This window comes from Cibotium barometz, chromosome 54 (genome assembly GCF_041138505.1).
Source record: "Cibotium barometz isolate CiBa-2024 chromosome 54, ASM4113850v1, whole genome shotgun sequence".
Lineage (NCBI taxonomy): Eukaryota > Viridiplantae > Streptophyta > Polypodiopsida > Cyatheales > Cibotiaceae > Cibotium > Cibotium barometz.
The window spans coordinates 34,146,222-34,166,357 of NC_141099.1; positions in this window are offsets into that span (position 1 = coordinate 34,146,222).

Below are 20,136 nucleotides of genomic sequence, written 5' to 3' on the forward strand. Positions count from 1 at the left end.
TGTGTGTGTATCTATAGGTATGTAAGCATGTATACAAAGATTTCATTGAAAGATGTGAGATGAGATCTTCTTAGATTCAAATTCAAAATTGCATTGGAAGATGTGAGATTTGGCTCCTCCTCACGCTTGCAGGAGGAGTGGTTATTTTGAATTAGCCCCACCTCCTTTGCCCATGTGTGGAGGGAGGTGGGGTTGTGGTTAATCTTGTATAGATGATTATCTACTTCACCAGACCAACTCCCTTTTAGCGCTACATAATGTTAGAGCCAAGGATCATGAACACCTCCACACATAGCACATTTGCACACGAGTGAAACACCTTAACACCCATCCCATCTCAAATCTTTACATGAAGTAATAAGGCTTTATGTGAGGGCCTCCCTTCCTTTTGGACCAATAACTTCGTTGTTCCCATCCATAAGGCAAAAGATCACATGGAACCCTACTATCATGAATGGCCATACCTTGGCCAAGATCTATGGTGAAATGTTGGAGGCTAAGATTAGCTCCCTTGGTAGAGACACAAATAAGAGCCATGAGTCACGTGGGGGAACTACTCAACATTGGAGGCCAAGATTAGCTCCTTGGTAAAGAGACACAAATAGAAGCCACGATTCATGATTGAGGAGCTACTCAACATTGTACCATATCTTCACTCTTAGAGCTACCATTGGAAGAGGTAAACATCAGGTCTATTGTTGCTTTGAGGACTTTTGCAATTCCATTAATACAAACCCAATATTTTGGCTCTTTGGCCGCTTTTGCAAAAGCTCCATTTTTTCGAGAGATTATGTGGGGTAATACAACATTATCCCAAAACCTTTTGCATTCACAATTGATATATCAAGGATAGGAGCTAGCTCCATTCTTTATCAAAAAAGTCATAGGTAACAAAGTACTAATCCAAAATCTTACAACACATGGCCTGCATTTTAAAAAAGAGATGGCTACATACTTAATTATAAAAAAAGTCATGGAAAATCTAAAAATCCTTATGTATATACAATGTTGGATCAAGGATAGGTGGATGTGATAGAGCTTCCCTTATATTATGTGCCAATATCATTAACCATATTCTCATTTTAATGCAGTCCTAAGACTCGTATTATGAATATATAATAAATATATTGTAGGCAACACCACAAACCCCTTTTTTTGGGAAAATTGGACACATGTACACCAAGGTTGAGTCTCTATACGTACCTTATAGCATATTTTCTCTAGCACAACACCTCATGCTCATATTATTTGATGACTTTTTCAATAGTCATTGCTCAATCTATTCTCTTCTTTGCTTCTGATGAAATACATGTTCTCCATTTCATGCGAACTCAATCGCTTCTTCCAATTGAGTCCATGCCCATCCTATTGAACTCACTTTAGGGTTTTTTACAACTTTAATTTCTTCACCTATGATACCTTGCAATGGGTTTGCAAAAAGGGCATTGTCGATATCTGGGACATAATACAATGCTATTTTCTTCTCGTTTCCCCCTTCACCTGCTATCCCTCCTTCACTACTTTACAATCAAACCTATCTAGTATGTATCCACCATTAAGCATGCAAGATTCATCGATCTGTAAGCAAGCAAGAAGAGGGGAGAGGAGAGCTCACAAGCAAACTATTGCAGGGGAATTATTGTAAAAAATAACACATATATAAACTATTGTCTTGCTTATTGTAAAAAATGGCACATACATAAGTGACTAGTTTTCACACTAGGCCGACCAAACTTAAAAATGGTCTAGCCTCTATTAAGAAATTATGTACACTAATTCCGTAGACTTCCCTTCTTTGACATAAAGCATATGGTAAGGCTGCTTTATACTTTCCAGTGCTGTTTTACAAAATTTATGTATACCCATTTGTGTGGGTAAGAATTCAAAGCGCCTTATTGTAATGCTTCTTTCATTTAAGCGCCTTATTGTAATGCTCCTTGCATTTAAGCGCCTTATTGTAATGCTCCTTGCATTATAAGCGCCTTATTCTTACCCATTTGTGTGGGTAAGAATTCAAAGCGCCTTATTGTAATGCTCCTTGCATTATAAGCTCGAGGACTTGTAAGACTAGTACTTTGATTCTCCACCCAACCATATCCCAAATAGTCCCTAAACTCATGGTTATATAGGCCTAAGTGGTGCATGACCTTCTAACTTCAGCCCCTTGACCTTCCATTGGCTAGACATTCCCTTTTCCTTGTCCAATGCCTCTTCAACTACCCCTAGAAGGGGGCACCTACTTATGTGGCCCTTGGGCTTCCATTGTACACCATCTACTTCCATTTTTACTTTAACTTTAATGCCTCTTAGGTATTTCCTTTTGAAATCCCATGAAGCTTATTTATATGCAACCTTTTACATATTACCCAATGTAGTGGTTAGCATACCCCCCCTTAGTGTTCCCTGGCTGCGTGCGTCAATCTCATAACACTTATAGTAGGTTAAGTAGCTTAAACCATGTTAACCAATGGAGTGGTTAACATGCCCCCTTCCTAATGGTTAGCATACCCCTCCTTAGTGTTTCCTGGCTGCGTCAATCTCATAACACTTATAGTAGGTCAAGTAGCTTAAACCATGTTAACCAATGGAGTGGTTAACATGCCCCCTTCCTAATGGTGATCACATCCTCATGTCACTCGTTGGTGAAATTGCTATCAAGGTGGAAAGCTATGGATGGTCTAGGATATGCCATGCTTGTTAAAATCCATGCAAGTGGATTAAGCTAATGACATGCTAATAATGAGTGATTTCACTAAGATAAGGTGGATGGTGTCTAAATCACACCCATAATGATTGAGAGACTTGAGATATGTACAAGTGCTTGTACTTTTCATTTCTTGGAAATCACCCCTTTTGTATGGATAGAGTAAATCTTTTCTTGTTCCATGCATGTGGTATAATCCAGTTTTCCATATGGCTTCATGCTCACGTGCTCACTCCTTGCCTCTACATGTGCTCTATGGCACCACACTTCTTAACACCCCCCCTTGGTGCCATATTCTTAGGCTACTACAAGGTGGTTGGATGTGAGGTTTACAATACTTCACCTCCCCTTAATGTAGGTGGTAGGTAGATAAACATCATCCCCCCCTAGGTGCTCAACTGGCTACTCTCAGGTGGTCAGGTGGATACACACAACAAATAAGATGAAATGATAAGATGGGTGTCTACTCATATGGTGATCCCTCTTTTACAAGAGATGGCTAGGGTAGTTTTCCTCCTTGATCTTTAAAAGAGCTGATCACTAGGGATCTCTTCATACTGAAGTAGTCTCCATAAAGTTTCCTTCGCTTTTCTTCAATCTGCAATCTTCTTCTTTGTGACTGAACTTGTTGCAGTTACACTTTGTCTTGTCTTTAAACCTGGATTTATTTTGAAACTGTTATTTCCTACCACAATTGTGACATTTCACATTGCTTTTGTTGAACAATACATGCTCAACGGTGTTGGGATTGCTTTCTTTTAATTCTCTCTCCTTCTTCAAGAGGGAGGCGACACATCCATCAAATGGCTGTGGGTGGCAGATTCTTCAAGGTTGTGACAAGTGCATTGTATTCCTTTGGCATGCTTTTAAGATTATTGCTACTGCATCTTTATCTCTAATCTTGGCATCTATGCCATCTAACTGGGTCATGAGGCTTTTTATTTTACTGACAAACTGAGCCAAAGACTCATTAAAGCTCATTTGTAGGCCATAGAATTCAATCTTTAAGTGAACCTCCTAGCTCTTTACCTTAGCTCCAAACACGAGATTCAATATATTCCATGCATCCTTTATGTGTTCCTTACAGTCAATGTGATGAATAAGACTAGTGCCCAAGTGTAAACCAATAAGTGATAATGATTGCTCATCTTTTTCAACACACCCTTCACTTGGTTCATCCAAAACATTTTCCTTAATGATTTTTCATAATTTCTTATGCATTAAGAGGTACATCTGTGTAGCCCATGTGTGGAACCCTTCCCCATTGAACTTCTCTAAATGCTTGTTGATGTTGCCATAATAAAAAGGTCTCACCACAATGAGCTTATGATGCTTCAATTGGAAGTGTCTATTCTTGTACAACTTGGAAAATGTGGGTGCTTCAATTGGAAGTCTCTATTCTTGTACAACTTGGAAAATGTGGGTGCTTCAATTGGAAGTCTCTATTCTTGTACAACTTCGCAAATGTGGGTGCTTTAAATAAGATGAAATGCAAGTAGTGCTTTAAATAAGATGAAATGCAAGTAGTGCGTGTGCTTCTAATTTTTAATTTTTTGCTTCTAGAGCTTCCTGAGGATAGCCCCAATGCAAAGTTCGTGCTTTTGATGTGTAAACACAGATTAGCAAGCTGAAAACTTGGAGTCTTTAATTGATCCAATTAAAGTGGAATTTGATGGGGCTTTTTGTATAGCCTTATTGCTCTTAATTGAGGAGCAAGGGATAGAGCCCAAGAATCAACTCAAAACATGTAAAAGTCACTGAGATTTAGTAGAAAGGCACTGACTGATAATGTTCTTGCTGCGGCTCAATTGGTGGATCATTTGACATGAGGCTTGGGCTGTGGATGGCTCATAGCATTGCTAAGCATATACTAAGAGGAATTAGACAAATTGTGAGTAGGAGGGAGAATGAACAAGGAGAAGAAAATTACTAGTCTCGTTTGCTGCGCTGCTTTGATTGGGATCAATTTGGGCTAAATCCTTGGATTTATGGCTTAGCAATAGCATGAACAATGTGATCCTAAAAGGGTTTGGCCAATGGTAGAAAGAATAGAGAGGAATCAGGTCTGCAAATTTGGGCCACAAGGGGTGAGAAGAGGATAAGATAGGATTAGTGGAGCTAATGGGATATTAGTTCTTATACAAACTAAGATTAATGCAATGGAGGGTTATGGAAGCTCATGGGGTGAGGGGAAGCTTTGATACCATGTTAAAATCCATGGTACCTTCACTGATGCAATTGGATTAAGCTAATCACATGTTAATAAATAATGAGTGATTACACTAAGCTAAGGTAGATGGTGTCTAATTACACCCATGATGATGTGCATGTGCAATAGACTCAAATCAATTAGGTTCCAAGATAGATTAGCTTGGACTCATAGAGAGACTTGAGATATATGCAAGTGCTTGTACTTTTCATTACTTGGAAATGACCCCTTTTATATGGGTAGAGTATATCTTTGCTTGTTCCATGCATGTTAGATAATCCAATTTGCCATATGGCTTTAGGATCACCTACTCACTCCTTGCCTCTACATGTGCTCTATGGCACCACAATTTTCAACAATGCTGAGGCTAAGTGATCTAATTTGGTATTGATCTCATAGTCATCCCTTTGTAAGGCAAAGTGAAGGGAAGCTTTGGGTAGCACCAAGGCAGCATGGAAAGTGATAAGCAAGCTGTAGAGGTTCTTTATGCCAGGACTTCATAGTCATCCCTTTGTAAGGCAAAGTGAAGGGAAGCTTTGGGTAGCACCAAGGCAGCATGGTAGGTGATAAGCAAGCTGTAGAGGTTCTTTATGCCAGGACTTCATAGTCATCCCTTTGTAAGGCAAAGTGAAGGGAAGCTTTGGGTAGCACCAAGGCAGCATGGTAGGTAGCTTATCAAGGTAGCATGGAAAGTGATAAGCAAGCTGTAGAGGTTCTTTATGCCAGGACTTCATTAGTTGTTGAAGTGGTGTGGCCCTTAATTATGAGGTGGTTGGTAGAAGTGGTATACACCCTATAATGGACAGGTAAAGTGCCAAAACCACCATGGAATGATTTGGATGGGTAGATGATAGTCCAGATCTTGTTGGCACAGCATGATGTTAAACCCCTAGCTTATAGCATGATGCATAGAGATTGGGATTTTTTATGACAAATATATTGGCCATGGTGAGGTTTTGTTGGTGTTGGATTGCAGTAAAAGTAGAGGATACATGCATGGAAGCTTGTTGGTGGAGGTACCTGCAAGGTCGAGGGTTCTCTAGGCGATGGGCGTACCATGGGACAGGCTTGCACTTACCATGGTCTCTCCATCCAAAGATTTACTAGGAGGGTTAGCGTTGACAAGGTTAGTTAGTAGGTGCATGTGTGTGTGTCTGCCATGAGATGCGAGAAGTGAAAAATAAATGTGATGCCCGTTGTGAAATATGCAGGTGACACGCATGGGCAATGGATGGAAGGTGTGCCCGTATCTGTGCACTTCACCAACACGAATACTTCTCAAACTCAACTACTTTCTATTTCTTTCTTCAACATTTATGTGACATCCCTTTTCTAGTACAGTCAAGATTATTACTTTGTTTGAGGCATGATAGTGGACCTTGTGCATGGCTAAGCCCATAGCTGCAACAATGGAGTTGGGCAGCCTTTGTGACTTGAGGAATTTGGCGAGCACTTGGGATAGGGGTAGTCTAGATCAAATGGGTGGTGTGGTCAAAGACAAGGCCACAATAGGTTCCTATTGATTGGAGGAAGGTCCAACATACCATGGGCCAAGCTTGTGCGCTCGCCATGGTCTCCCCATTCAAAAATGTACGTCGATGGTGGCTGTTGGATGAGGATCACAACCCACATTTGTGAAAGAACAATGCTTATGTGTCTATTACATGTAGAGCCAATGGATATTGCACGTGGCATACATGGGCCCATGTAGAAGCTTCTTTTGGTGAAAACTCGAACACTCTGCTTTCTTTGATACTTATTTGTTTGCTTTCTTAAACTCAAACACTCTGCTTTCTTTGATACTTATTTGTTTGCTTTCTTAAACTCTTATACTACATGGTTTGAGATAAAGAATCAGTGGTTGATGTGTACTGAGGTTAGCCGATAAGATGGGTGTGAATGAGGTTGGGTTGTCCATGAGAACGGAATAAGTTTAGGACATCGAGTCAGGTAGGTACATTGATGTTTAAACCATGAACTTTGGGTGGCTTGTTGGACATGGCCGAATGGATCCAAGTGCTTTTTGAGCTGATTTTTTAAACAGTGGTGGGGGCTCTCTGGTTTGTTTTCTTAAAGCATGCCAGGATGTCGTGGAAAGAAGGGAAACATTATGGAGTAGTTGCCCCCAAGGAGTGCCGGACACTACGGAGCTTGGGCATGCGGTGTTATTTTGACATTTTGGGCATCTCTACCTAGCTTGAGTAGCACACATGGAGGCAAGTGTTGTACCTTGAAGGAAGATGCTTGAGCATGGGGTGGATTGAATCATTGCTGTGTGAAAGTCTCCATTTAAGTGCATGGATCTAACGACACCATACTGCATGATTGGGATACATTTGATTGGGCAAGATGGATGATTCTCCAACAACGGGAATCTTCACCAAGTCCAAGCACGTCATTCATGGATGGAGGTCTAGTAGCCCTTGTGAGTGTTGTGTAGATGCCAAAAAGAGGAAAGAGGGCTAGATTGAGCAAGGAAGCTAGTAGCCATTGTGAGTTGTGAAAATTGTGATTCATGGATGGAAAGAGGGCCAAATTGATCAAGGAAGAGACTCAATGGTGGAGAAGTCATGAACAAGACAACTGGATTGAAGGAAAGCATGCAAATTGTTAGCATGGGGCATGGATGTTGCATGCAAGGATGGGATCTGATGTTAGAGTGCCTTAATAAGGTGCGGTTTTGACCATTGGTGGGTGCGATTGGCACAAGACATGGGTGTGTGGATGGGCGCCGAATGGACCACATAGTAGAAAGGATTATTTAGGTCTATGTGCCTAAATGCCAGTGGGGGTGAAAGGATGAGAGTGAAGGGGGGTTGAATACACACTGAAAACTTGTAAGGTTCTAGTTATAAGTGGAAGCAGATTTGGATTTGTCATAGTGGGATTTTTGGTTAGACTTACCAATGTAACAACAATTGGACTCTTCCGAGCACAAAGTACCTCTGCAAAGTAAACCTAGTTGTATTGGCTCTACCCTCCTAGTGGAGGAACACTCTACCCACTCAATGGGGGAGCTCAAATATGCAGTAAAAGGAGGGTGTAAGTGTTTTAGTTGCACTTACCGATTTGTTGGGATGGGACTCTGGCATTGTGTTGGTCATCGCTTGCCAAAATTTCAGACTCAATGAATTCTTCTTCTCACTGGTGGCATCTTGTACACGGCAGTGTTGCCTTATTTGTCGGTGATGGGTTGGTGTATCGGGTGGTCACTTTTGTTAGTCTTCACTTACCAAAATGTCATAGTAAATGAGCTCTTCTTCTCGTGTCTTGTCGACGACAGTGTTGCCTTGTTGTTAGCACAACAGGTTGGTGTACTGGGTGGTTGCTTGTGGTTGTGCTAGCTTTGAGGTCGGTGTGCCGGCATCTTGGTCTTTTATTGAGGGGCTTGTAGCTTTGTCAAGTTGTAGGTAGTGCTTTGAATGTGTTGGAGAGATCGTGCTTGGCTAGGTGGGCAGATCAGTGATGGTGGTGAGAATAGTGCACAACATCTTATTTGTGCTCTTGGCCTTACCATTTGCTTGTGGGTAGTAAGGTGTAGATTTTTTGTAAACCACAAGGAACTCTTTGAGTAAGAACTCTATCACTTCATCGATAAAATGTGTACCTCAATCTAGTGGCCATAACCAAAATAGGTAATCACATTCTTGTAGAGAAACTTAGCGATAGCTCTTGCATCAACTTTCTATACATAGCTTTGGCCTTGGCCCACCAATTTGTGAAATAGTCTATGGCGATAATGATGAAACACACCAGGGTTTCCTTATGGGACCCACAAAGTCTAAACTCCATTTTGCAAATGGTTTTTTTTAACACTACCGGGGTTAGGGACATTCAGACCTTCTCATGGTCTATAGTAGTCAAGGAGACCCAATCCTTCTAAGTATCTATCAGGAAGCAGGTGACTCAAAAAATGAAAAAGAGGAGAAATAGTAAATACCAAAGACTACAAGAGCTAGAAAGTAGAGTGAACTTAGGGGATAGCTCTATCCAAGATGAAATAATTGATTTGAAGAACAGCCTAAGGAGGGAGGAGGACATCAAGTGTAGCAATTTAAAGCTATTTTTCAAAGACTGGTGGGCAGGGAAAATTGACAGACCCTCCAAAGAGATGTTTGGTTTGCTCAACAAAAAGAAGGCTAAGGATGCTATCCTTTTACTAAAAAAGGTTGATGGATCTCCAGCTACTTCTCAGTCAGAGAATCTAGGTGTTGTGCGTCATTACTTTGCCAAAATATTTAGCCCATACAGAGTTAACGGCATGAAAAGGATCATTGTAACTAGAACCAAGGTGGTCCCCCTAGCCTGGCATGGCAATTGATCTTAGCCTTTAGAGTTAGTGGAAGCCATTGATAGCCTCAATGTTAGAAAAAGCCTAGGGTTGGATGGTCTTCTGGCTAAATTCTTTCAAAAGTTAAAGGCAGTCTTGGTGGTTCCTCTACTGAAGCTCTGGCAAGAAGCATGCCACTATGGGGAATTGCCTAAGCTATTTAAATGGAGTGATCAAGCTGATCCACAAAAAAAGAGAGAAGGACCAATTGACAAATTGGAGAACTATCACCACGCTCTGCTCTACATACAAAATCTTTGCCAAAGCTCTTGCCTTAAGGCTGTCAAACAATCTTAACAGTTGGATCAAGAAGGAATAGAATGTTTTTTTTCAAGGGAAGATTCATATTGGACGACACTATTATTTCTTTATGGGAAGGAATATAATATGCAAAAAATCTAAGCACGGTTAGTTTTTCTTCAAAATAGACTTTGACAAAGCTTAGACAGATTGGAATGGGATTTTATATTGGCATTAGGAAAATTATGAGCTCATTTTGGGGCCTTCTAAGGAGTTTCATGCTCTTTCTCTCTCTAAAAATTGGAACCATGGTGAAATTTGAGCACATCATTCCCAATTTTTTCGGAGTTGGTAGATTTAGAATGTACTCTTTAAGATCTTTCTAATGGTATATAACATGATGGGGTTCTAACATAAGATAGTGAAGCTCCCTAAAAAGTGCCTTTAAAATTGATGATGTGGCATGTAACGTTACATTTTGGCATGTTAAATCTTGTTTGTGGTGTATCTTGAGCATGTATATTTGAAATCTACTCACCATCATAAGCTTCTCAATGATATGTCACATTGAGGGGTTTTGACATAAGATTGATAGGTCTCCCCATGGCCCCATTGTTTAGAGAGAGAAAGAGCATGAAAATCCTTAGAGGGCCCCAAAATGAGCTCATAATTTCTCTAACGTCACTCAAAAATATAAGCCTAGAGCAAAAAATTATACATTTTGTGGCAACTTAGTTTGGAAATGCTAGGGTAAGAGATGTGTGAATGGTCTCCTCTTTGATCCCTTTGTGCTAAATAGATCCATACGGAAAGGATGTCCTCTTTCTCCTTTTCTTTTTGCCATTGCTGTAGACCATCTGGGCTAGTTGATATATAGGACAAGATGCAATCAGGTAAGATATAAGGGATCCCTCTACCTAATGGGTAGGGCCAACTTTAAATGGTCTCATAAAAAATGCTGACAAATCTATAAAAGAATTATGGGACTGCTTGGACACCTTTTGCATGGCCTCAGGTTCTAAAATCAACCATACTAAAACACATATTAAAGCCCTCATCTCCCGTCCTCTGGACTGGTTGATCCAGCAGGGCTGTAAGGAAATTATCTCAGGGCATATTTTTGGAGTGATGGGGATCCCTATGGGTTTTGGGGCTATCATACACTAGGGGTGGGCTTGGATAAAAGAAACTATGGAAGCTAAATTTTAAAAAAAATGGAGAAACTATAAACTATCTATTGGTAAGCATAGTGATGGTCCTCAACCACTTTATGATCCCAGCCACCATTTTCTTTCTTTTCAACTAGAGGCCTTCCAACAAAGGCCTTAATGAACTGAATGCCCTCTATGTAGAAACTACCTTTGGGTATAGGGTGTTACCATATTATAGTAGTGATGTGTGTGAACACACTTAGGACCGCCGGGGCATTTTTTCCCTCACTAGGAGGTTTTTTCTTTGTTACCATATTATAGTAGTGATGTGTGTGAACACACTTAGGACCGCCGGGGCATTTTTTCCCTCACTAGGAGGTTTTTTCCCCCGTGCTTTGTATATACGCCCATTATCTTCTAGGGCTTGTTATCTTTCATTTTTTGGCACTCATAATACACTACTGTGTTGTGCTCAAGCTTCCTCATCTTCTTGAAGTTGTGTGTGCATTCCTGCAACCCTAATTCCAACAATTGGTATCAGAGCAGGCTTCCGCAATGCCCGCAGATCACTCTGAACACTTGTAACTCTAGCATGTGGTGGCACATATCTGTCCTACCTAGCACCAGGTGTGCGTAAAACAGGTATGCCAAGGTCCTCATCCAAACTCTCTGATAACCTGTAATTCCAATTCCTTCGACTTTCTTTTTGCCTTTATCCATAGCACTACTCCCAGTGCTCACACTCTCATGCCTCAAACGTCTTGACCATGGACATGCGCAGTGCAGTTATGACCCATCTTTGCATGACACATGTATGTCTGCAGTAGATTCAGATGTATGGTACTTTGACAGTGGTGCCACTAAGCATATCACCTCGCAGCGCAGTTTATTCACTTTCCTTGAGTCTGCTCCCACAGGGAATACTGTCACTTGTGCCAATAACTCCTCTTATCCCGTTAAAGGAGTTGGACAGATTGTGCTGAATGTTGCAAATTGCAACACCTTTACACTTTTTGATGCATTGTATGTGCCAGGGATCAAAAAGAATCTGCTGTTAGTCTCCGCATTTGCCAAAACAGGTTTGGTTGTAAAATTTGTGGATGACAGATGTACTGTTCATGATCTCTCTTGTGGTGACATCATTGTAGCATCTGGTTCACTATGTCGAGGGCTGTATAAGCTCAATATGGATGGCAAATGTGTAGAGGATTCAGCATGTGCTATTATGGATACGCAGGCTATTTCAAATGCAAAACTGTGGCATGCACGTTTTGGTCATCTGAATTTTGCAAGTTTGCTGCGCCTGCAGAAATCTGAAATGGTGTCTTCTTTGCCTAAGCTTGAGGCACCTGTCAAGCATGTTTGTGAGGGCTGCATATTGGGTAAAATGCAGCGTACTTCCTTTCCCAAAGATGGATCAGTGAGAGCTGAACGCAGATTGCAGCTTGTTCACAGTGATGTTTGTGGTCCCATGCAAACTCCATCATTTGGAAACTACCTTTACTTCGTGACTTTCATTGATGATTTTACCAGGCATGCATGGGTATATCCTTTGAAGGCAAAGTCCGAAGTGTTTTTGTGCTTCAAACAGTTTTTGGTTATGGCTGAAAATGTGTCAGAAAGTAAGATGGGCACCCTCCGTTCAGATCGAGGGGGGGAGTATATGTCTTCAGAATTTAATGCATTTCTGGCTGAGCGTGGGATAAAACACCAATGTACAGTGCCGTATACACCACAGCAAAATGGTGTGGCTGAGAGAAAAAACAGGTCTCTCATGGAAATGGCAAGATGTATGGTTAAGAGTCAAAGTCTACCACATGGTTTTTGGCTTGAGGCTGTCATGTGTGCCACTTATGTACTAAACAGGTGTCCCACCAAAGCATTACAGGTTGTCACTCCATATGAGGCTTGGCATAGCCGCAAGCCATCTGTTGGCCATTTACGTGTTTTTGGTTGCCTGGCATATGCATTAGTGCCTGTGCAACATCGCAGAAAATTGGATGACAAAGCTGTCAAATGTATTTTTGTTGGATATAGTGCTGAGAGCAAAGGCTATCGTTTGTATCATCCACAGACAAAGCGCATTTTGGTTAGCCGTGATGTTGTATTTGTGGAAGATGCAGTTCAGCCCTTGGTTTCATGTACTAAGGAGACAGATATCAGCTCACGTGATGTCTATGATACATTGTTGCCTCTTTTCAGTGGTTCACAGTCAAGTGCAATACCTCATGAGGCAGTTTTTCAGCCTATGCAGGTTTTAAATGATGGCACAGATCAGCCTATATCTGATGCAGATGTGCATGATGCACTTGAGGATGAGAGACAAGAGATTGAGGGCTCAAGGAACATGCCTAGATGGCTGGTGCAGACTTTGCGTGACAGCAAGTTGGATGCCCCTTTGTCTAGTCGCACTCGTTCTGGCTCTCATGGTGCCTCTTATGCGTCAGATTGTTATGCATTGGCTGTTTCTAGTATGTGCGATGAAAGTGAGCCTGTTTCATTTGATGAGGCACAAAGTTCAGAAAATTGGATGGCTGCTATGCAAGCAGAATACGATGCTATTATGAAGAATAGTACATGGTCTTTATGTGACTTGCCCCCTGGCAAGAAGGCCATTGGCACTAAGTGGGTATACAAATTGAAGCGTAAGCCTGATGGCACAGTGGATCGCCATAAGGCTAGGCTTGTTGCAAAAGGTTATGCTCAAGAGAAGGGCATTGATTTTGATGAGACTTTTGCTCCCACATGTCGTATGACCACTGTTCGTAGCATCTGTGCATTAGCAGCTCATAATGGTTGGAATGTACATCAGCTGGACATAAAGACTGCGTTCTTAAATGGAGATTTGCATGAGGAGGTGTATGTATCACAGCCTCGTGGTTTTGTTCAAAGAGGGCAGGAAAACAAAGTGTGCAGGTTAAAAAAGGCTTTATATGGTTTAAAGCAAGCTCCACGAGCTTGGTATGAAAAAATACATGCATATTTGACTGCACATGGGTTTCAGAATAGTCCAACAGAAAGCACTTTGTATGTTAAACGTGTGGATGGTGTACATCTAATCATTGCTCTCTATGTCGATGACATGCTGCTCACAGGACCAAATGAGAGTCATATTGCTGATTTTAAGGCTGATTTGAATGCCTCTTTTGAGATGTCAGATTTGGGGCATTTGCATCATTATTTGGGGATACAATTTAAGCAGTGTGATGGAGGTATTGCTTTGTGTCAGACAAAGTATATTGAAACATTGTTGCGGAGATTTGGCCTTGAAGACTGCAAGCCTATTGCTACTCCAATGGAGACAGGTTTGAAGTTGAGTCTTCATGATGCTGGAGATCACTTTGATGTCACACTCTATCAGACAGCTGTTGGTTGCCTCATTTATGTATGCATTACGAGGCCAGACATTCAGTTTGCAGTCTCACAGGTGAGCAGATTTATGCATAGCCCAGGCATTAAGCATTGGCAGGCCGTGAAGCGTATCTTTCGCTATTTGAGTGGTACTCGGCATCTTGGGTTGTTTTATCCCAAGGGGGGATCATTGCCGCCAGATTTACATGCTTTTTCAGATTCTGACTGGGCTGGTTGTTATGACACACGCGTGTCCACGAGTGGTTTTTGCTTCATGCTTGGAAGCTCATGCATATCATGGTTGAGCAAGAAGCAGCCTACTGTGGCCACTTCTAGTTGTGAAGTTGAGTACAGGGCAGCTTTCACAGCTACGGTTGAGTGTGTGTGGCTCAGACGCCTTATGGCTGATTTGGGTGTTGGGCAGCCATCTGCCACCACCATCTTCACTGACAGTCAGAGCGCATTGGCAGTTGCGCGGAACCCAGTGTTCCATGCTCGTACGAAGCACATTGAGGTGCACTACCATTATGTCAGGGAGAGACTCTCTGCAGGAGAGATCAGTTTGGCTTATGTGCCAACACAGGATAACCTTGCAGACCTTTTCACAAAGGCTCTGCCTCGTGAGAAGTTCGAAGCTTTTCGCAAAGCTTTGGGCTTACTCCCTTTTGTGGATTCGTCCACATAGCTAGACACTTCCCTATACATGAGTGCTAGCTCTTGTTCACCGCATCACTCCAGGGGGGATTTGTTACCATATTATAGTAGTGATGTGTGTGAACACACTTAGGACCGCCGGGGCATTTTTTCCCTCACTAGGAGGTTTTTTCCCCCGTGCTTTGTATATACGCCCATTATCTTCTAGGGCTTGTTATCTTTCATTTTTTGGCACTCATAATACACTACTGTGTTGTGCTCAAGCTTCCTCATCTTCTTGAAGTTGTGTGTGCATTCCTGCAACCCTAATTCCAACATAGGGGACCCTTTCAAGTGCAAAATCCCCAAGGTTAAATGGGAAATATGTGTGCTATCCAAAGATAAGGGAGGGTTGGGTATAATCAATATTAGAGATATGGTTGATAGGCTTGCCTTAAAATGGATAATAAGGAGCTGGCTACATCCCAAGGAGGACTAGTCCATACTCCTTCTCAGAGATATCAACAAACTTTCTCTCCAAGATCACCCCCAGTGCAGAGATTTACATGATATCATAGTCTTATTTAGTAAGTACTGAATCAAAATAGTGGGCTTCCCTCTAGTTAAATCCCTATGGGCTACATGGAATGTCATCAAACCTCTCCTTCAAAGTAACAACAATATTAGGGTAACAATTGGTCTCTTTTACAACAAGACTCCATTTGGTGTCCCTTCCTAATGTTCAAGGAAATTGATGATGATCAAATCAAGCTTGCATTATCACTAACAAAGAAAGAGCTGTCTAAATAGGGAGACCTATGGTACCAAAATAGGTGGTAACAATTGGTCTCTTTTACAACAAGACTCCATTTGGTGTCCCTTCCTAATGTTCAAGGAAATTGATGATGATCAAATCAAGCTTGCATTATCACTAACAAAGAAAGAGCTGTCTAAATAGGGAGACCTATGGTACCAAAATAGGTGGTATTCTTCCCATGAACTCTAACAGAGATGTAGGATTCATAGAGTGGAATTAGTTCTCATCAAGAAAAGGATGGAGTTGTGGGAGCATGACCTTTGCCATCTTCTTCAAGGCCCCGCCTTGGAGCTCTTTCCCTTCTATACAATGGATTAAGGATAAGCCTATTCTCCCTATCCCCCTAGTTAACAAAAAACCCCCCATCCATGTCAAACTAAACAATAGATGAAACCTTCTAGAAAACAATAGTACTTTAAGTTTAGAAAATTAAACCCAAAAAGTCATGTCTCCTATGGTTGATCCTTCATAAAGCAGTCGACCAATGCTAGAGCTCACTTAATTGGCATAGGCACTACTATTTGCCCTAGATGAAAATCTAGGATGGAGGATATAGCCCACCTATTTTTTTCTTGCCCTTGTAATAAAAAGCAATAAAATTGGTGCAAGAGTGCTTAATCCCTGTTCTCAAAAGAGATCTCAACTAGAAACATGTGTTATTAAGAGATTTTTTGGGTTGCTCCTTCTCTAAATGGAATATGATAAGGGCTGAGCTTCTATGTAGATCTAGAGAGGTGAACCCCTAGATAGTCAAATACAATGCGGATTGGCATGAGAAAATCTCAACCTTGGAGAAGAAGGATCACATAATAAATCAAAGAATGTGTGAGATGTATCTAAAGTAGAGGTGGGATTCTCCATTGTTTTGTTATTCCTCTCATTGTAGAGGCAGCATCTCTCTCTAGATCTCTCTCGACTTTGGATTTTGGATTTTGGCTCCGAACTTGGATTGCTTGGATCTGACTATCTAACTTCGGTCTACCTAGATACTCTTTGGATCTAGGTCAGAACTTCTACTCGTCCATTTTGGCTCCACACTATTGACTCTCTTGTCGGCTTGCTTCCGGATCAGACTCCGTTCCTTGGATTTTGACTCCGGAACCTGGATTGCTTGGATCCGATTATCCGCAACTCTGACTCTAGCCTCCTTGGATTCACTCTAGATCCATGCCAAACCTTCTGCTCATATGGATTTTGGCTTTGAACTATTGACTTCCTCGTTGGCCCGCTTCTAGAATAGACTCCTGTCTCCGGAGCTACTAGACTCCGGATTCTAACTTTGGTCCTTTGTGTAAGATTCCTCCCTAGCCCCTCAAGATGTCCAGTATCTTCCCCTAATCAATCCCCTTTTCAGAATAATAAAAAATCTTGTATATATCTGTTTTGGCCTAGAGAGAGAAAATATTCTAGAGAGAGATAACTCAGTTTTTAGATATCTTTGTATGGAAAAATCTCCTTTCTTATTAAAATAAATTTCCCTGAAGCAGAATTTTAAAAAGAATTTCCTAAGGTGCAAAAAGACCTTAGCCTAAGGGTCCAGATTTTTTAAAAATTTTGGATTAAGGTTCTGAGGGGCCAATCAGATTAATCCAAATGTAGGGAGGAGATAAATTGAAGAAATAAAGAAAATCCCCCCAAAAATGAGAAAATACTCACATAAGATGAAGAGTGGACTAAGGACCAAAGGAAATACTAAAAAAATGAAATTTTGACACGTGCGCTTTTGCCGCACAGGTCGTAGCTGGTGAACACCGTATGCGAGCCACGAATGGCTGCAAGCATACTACCAGGAAAGCAAGCTCAAACAGAATGCAAAGGTGTGTCACTCACCGCTCTAACCGTCGCCGTGAAGGATTCCCGCGTCGCAGCAGTGAAGGAGGAGCCGCCCCGCCGCCGCTCTACCGCCTCTCCGCCGCCGTGCCACTACACAATGCTCGATCGCTCTCTCTCTCTCTCTCTCACACACACACACGCAGGAGAAGGAAACCAAGGAGATAAGGGAAGAGCACTCTTGTATTCAACACATGAGAATGAGAGTTTTAGGGTTACATTTGACTCTTATAGGTGACTTGGCCGTTCACACATGGGTGCCCATACATGGCCGGCCGATCCTAACCCTTATTCTATTGATATTCAAGGTGCGCCTCTCATCGGCGATCACCCAATCCCTTTATCCTTTACCTATGGTGCCGACAAGCCCGGCCCATGACTCAGAATACTTAAATGAATTACATGACATAAAACATAGTACGTCTCAATGTCCGTAGGTTAACATGCCCCCTTTCCTGATGTAGATTCCGTCCTCGGAATCTATGGTATGGTAAGCTCTATAGGGTTTGTTGTGGTAGACCGTCTGCAAAACAGGGAAGTAGAGTGAAAGTATGCTAAATTCTAGCATGTTAGACCACAATGGATGTTGCTATGAAAACTTAGTTTGATGGGTCACATGAATGAGCTAGTGTAGCAAATTAACAGGAGTTTAAAATTATTGAAAGTAAATCAAGAGTTAGCAAGGTGTCAAAGGTTAATCAAGGTTTATAACTGGCCTAAGTCAAGGAAAATAACCAAACTTAATAAATAAACAGATGACCACACTGTGTCTACTCTAAGAACAAGTTAATACCACGAGCCTAGGGACACAAGAAACATCAGAGTTATAGGAGCCTTTTGCCTTTATTTCTTTATGCACGTGACAATTGGCGACCTTCCTAAGGCAAAACTAACATTGATCCTGGTACCATGTTTAACACAAGGCATTATCCAGGAATCTATTAGTTTACCTTAGGCAAGGCTACTCCCTACCAACTAAGGCATCGGTCTGGAGTAGAATACTCATCGCCTACCAAGTATCAATAAGGCGATAGGCCAACATTAGAGCACATAATAGACTTGTATTGCCATTTAAAAAAAAATATTTATTTCTTTTGATCTTCGCTCCTGAACTGTAATGTGTTCTTGTATTCTTTCGACAAGGGGTAAAAGCTATGTCCTAGAGGTCAACACACACATGGCCAGGTGTCAAACATTAAGATGGTTTGACCCTAGACCTAAGACAATCGTATTCTAAGGTTAACTAAAGACTGCATGCATTCTCAAGAATATATCCAATAAGGTTAAACTCATTAATGATTCACACTAGCACGTCAGGCAACTTCAAAAACTAAGTAGTACATTGACAATTTCCATGTGGTTATGCATTATAGTTCATGCAATTAATCGAACAGTAAAAAATTAAAGAGAGTGGAAGAATTACACCTGAAATTGGAGATCTCCTTGATTTGACGAGACAGCTTGCAATTTGATGTCGATATATTTTGATGAACGTTGCGGTAGTCTCAGGATTTGAAAGTAAACCCACCTCAAACTTTTCAACCTGTACAATCAACTAACAAGCACTATACCTCGAGAGGCACATCAGTGTGAAAATTAAAGACTCGTTTAATGAATCCAAACTAGAAAAAACTTGAAAACACTAACCTACCTACCAGTCACCACACTACTACTGAGGATACGGTAAGAGGATGTTGTAGAGTCCTGGCTCTAGCCCTAAGGCTAAGCCTCTATCCGCATCATCCAAATAAATAAAGTCAACCTCAGTAGTACCATGAGTTTCATCCGTCCGTTCATCATTGTCAGATATTTCCTTTTCATTTTCCCATCCACATAAACTCATAAAAAATGTAACCATGCGAGGATAGTCATCTTGTGGAAAAGGAAAGCATTGGGCTATCGGGGATATGTCCTCTACGGAGTAGGGGTCAGTCATGGTCAATAGGCGAATAAGCCATTCTAATTCCTCAACATTTTCCTCTCTGGCTAGTACATCTATATGATCCCATTCAGTTTCAATTACAGGATAGCACATGTGAAATATCTGAGAAAGGTACAGATGATACCTCTCACCAAGGGTGGGAGTGGATGAAGTGTATGATGATCGTGCATCTGCCATATCTGCAAACACAGATATAGCATCAGTAGGTTTATGACAGGTCAATCTAGTTCCTGATTGTATACGGATATTTCTCCTCTTTTTGTGCTCTTGCTCTTTTTACTATTTTTTGTTTTTCTTTTCTTTTCTTCTCTATGTATGAAGCTATATATATACATCCCCTTGAATTTGGCAATTACATGGTCAGGGGAGAAGGTTAAGGAGGAAGCAATAGAATGTCGAGCGTGAGTACGTGCTCCCCCTTTCCTTGGGTAGTAGATCATATTTTCTGCAATGATGTTGTAGTCTCTTGGAACCAATTTGTCCAGCGGGTCATAGGTTGTGATGTGGGCAGATAGCTTTTTATGACCCTTGTGGCCACATCTAATTGCAGAGATGGTAGTGTATGCTCCCATTGACGAATGGAGGAAATGGTTTCCGATGATACTTTTACAAAGGGAGACATAGACTCATTGGTCTCTTGTTGGGTGTTGACAAGAGTAGGTGTAGAGCATGTAGAGACTTCTATATCACCGTGTGCCTGGCATGAGGAGCTAGAAGCTTCATGTGACTCCCCCCTTCCTGAGCTAGGTGGTATTGATCGATATCGTTTGGGAATCCAAACTAGCTCTGGAAGAAGTGGTGCGGAGCACTCTGTTACCTTTCCCTTACCACGGTCTTGAATTGTCGTTGGGATGGCAACATTTGGTTTGCAAGGTTTTACAGGTGATGTAGAGGGATTCAGCTTATGTTTAGGGACCCAAATCTGGTCA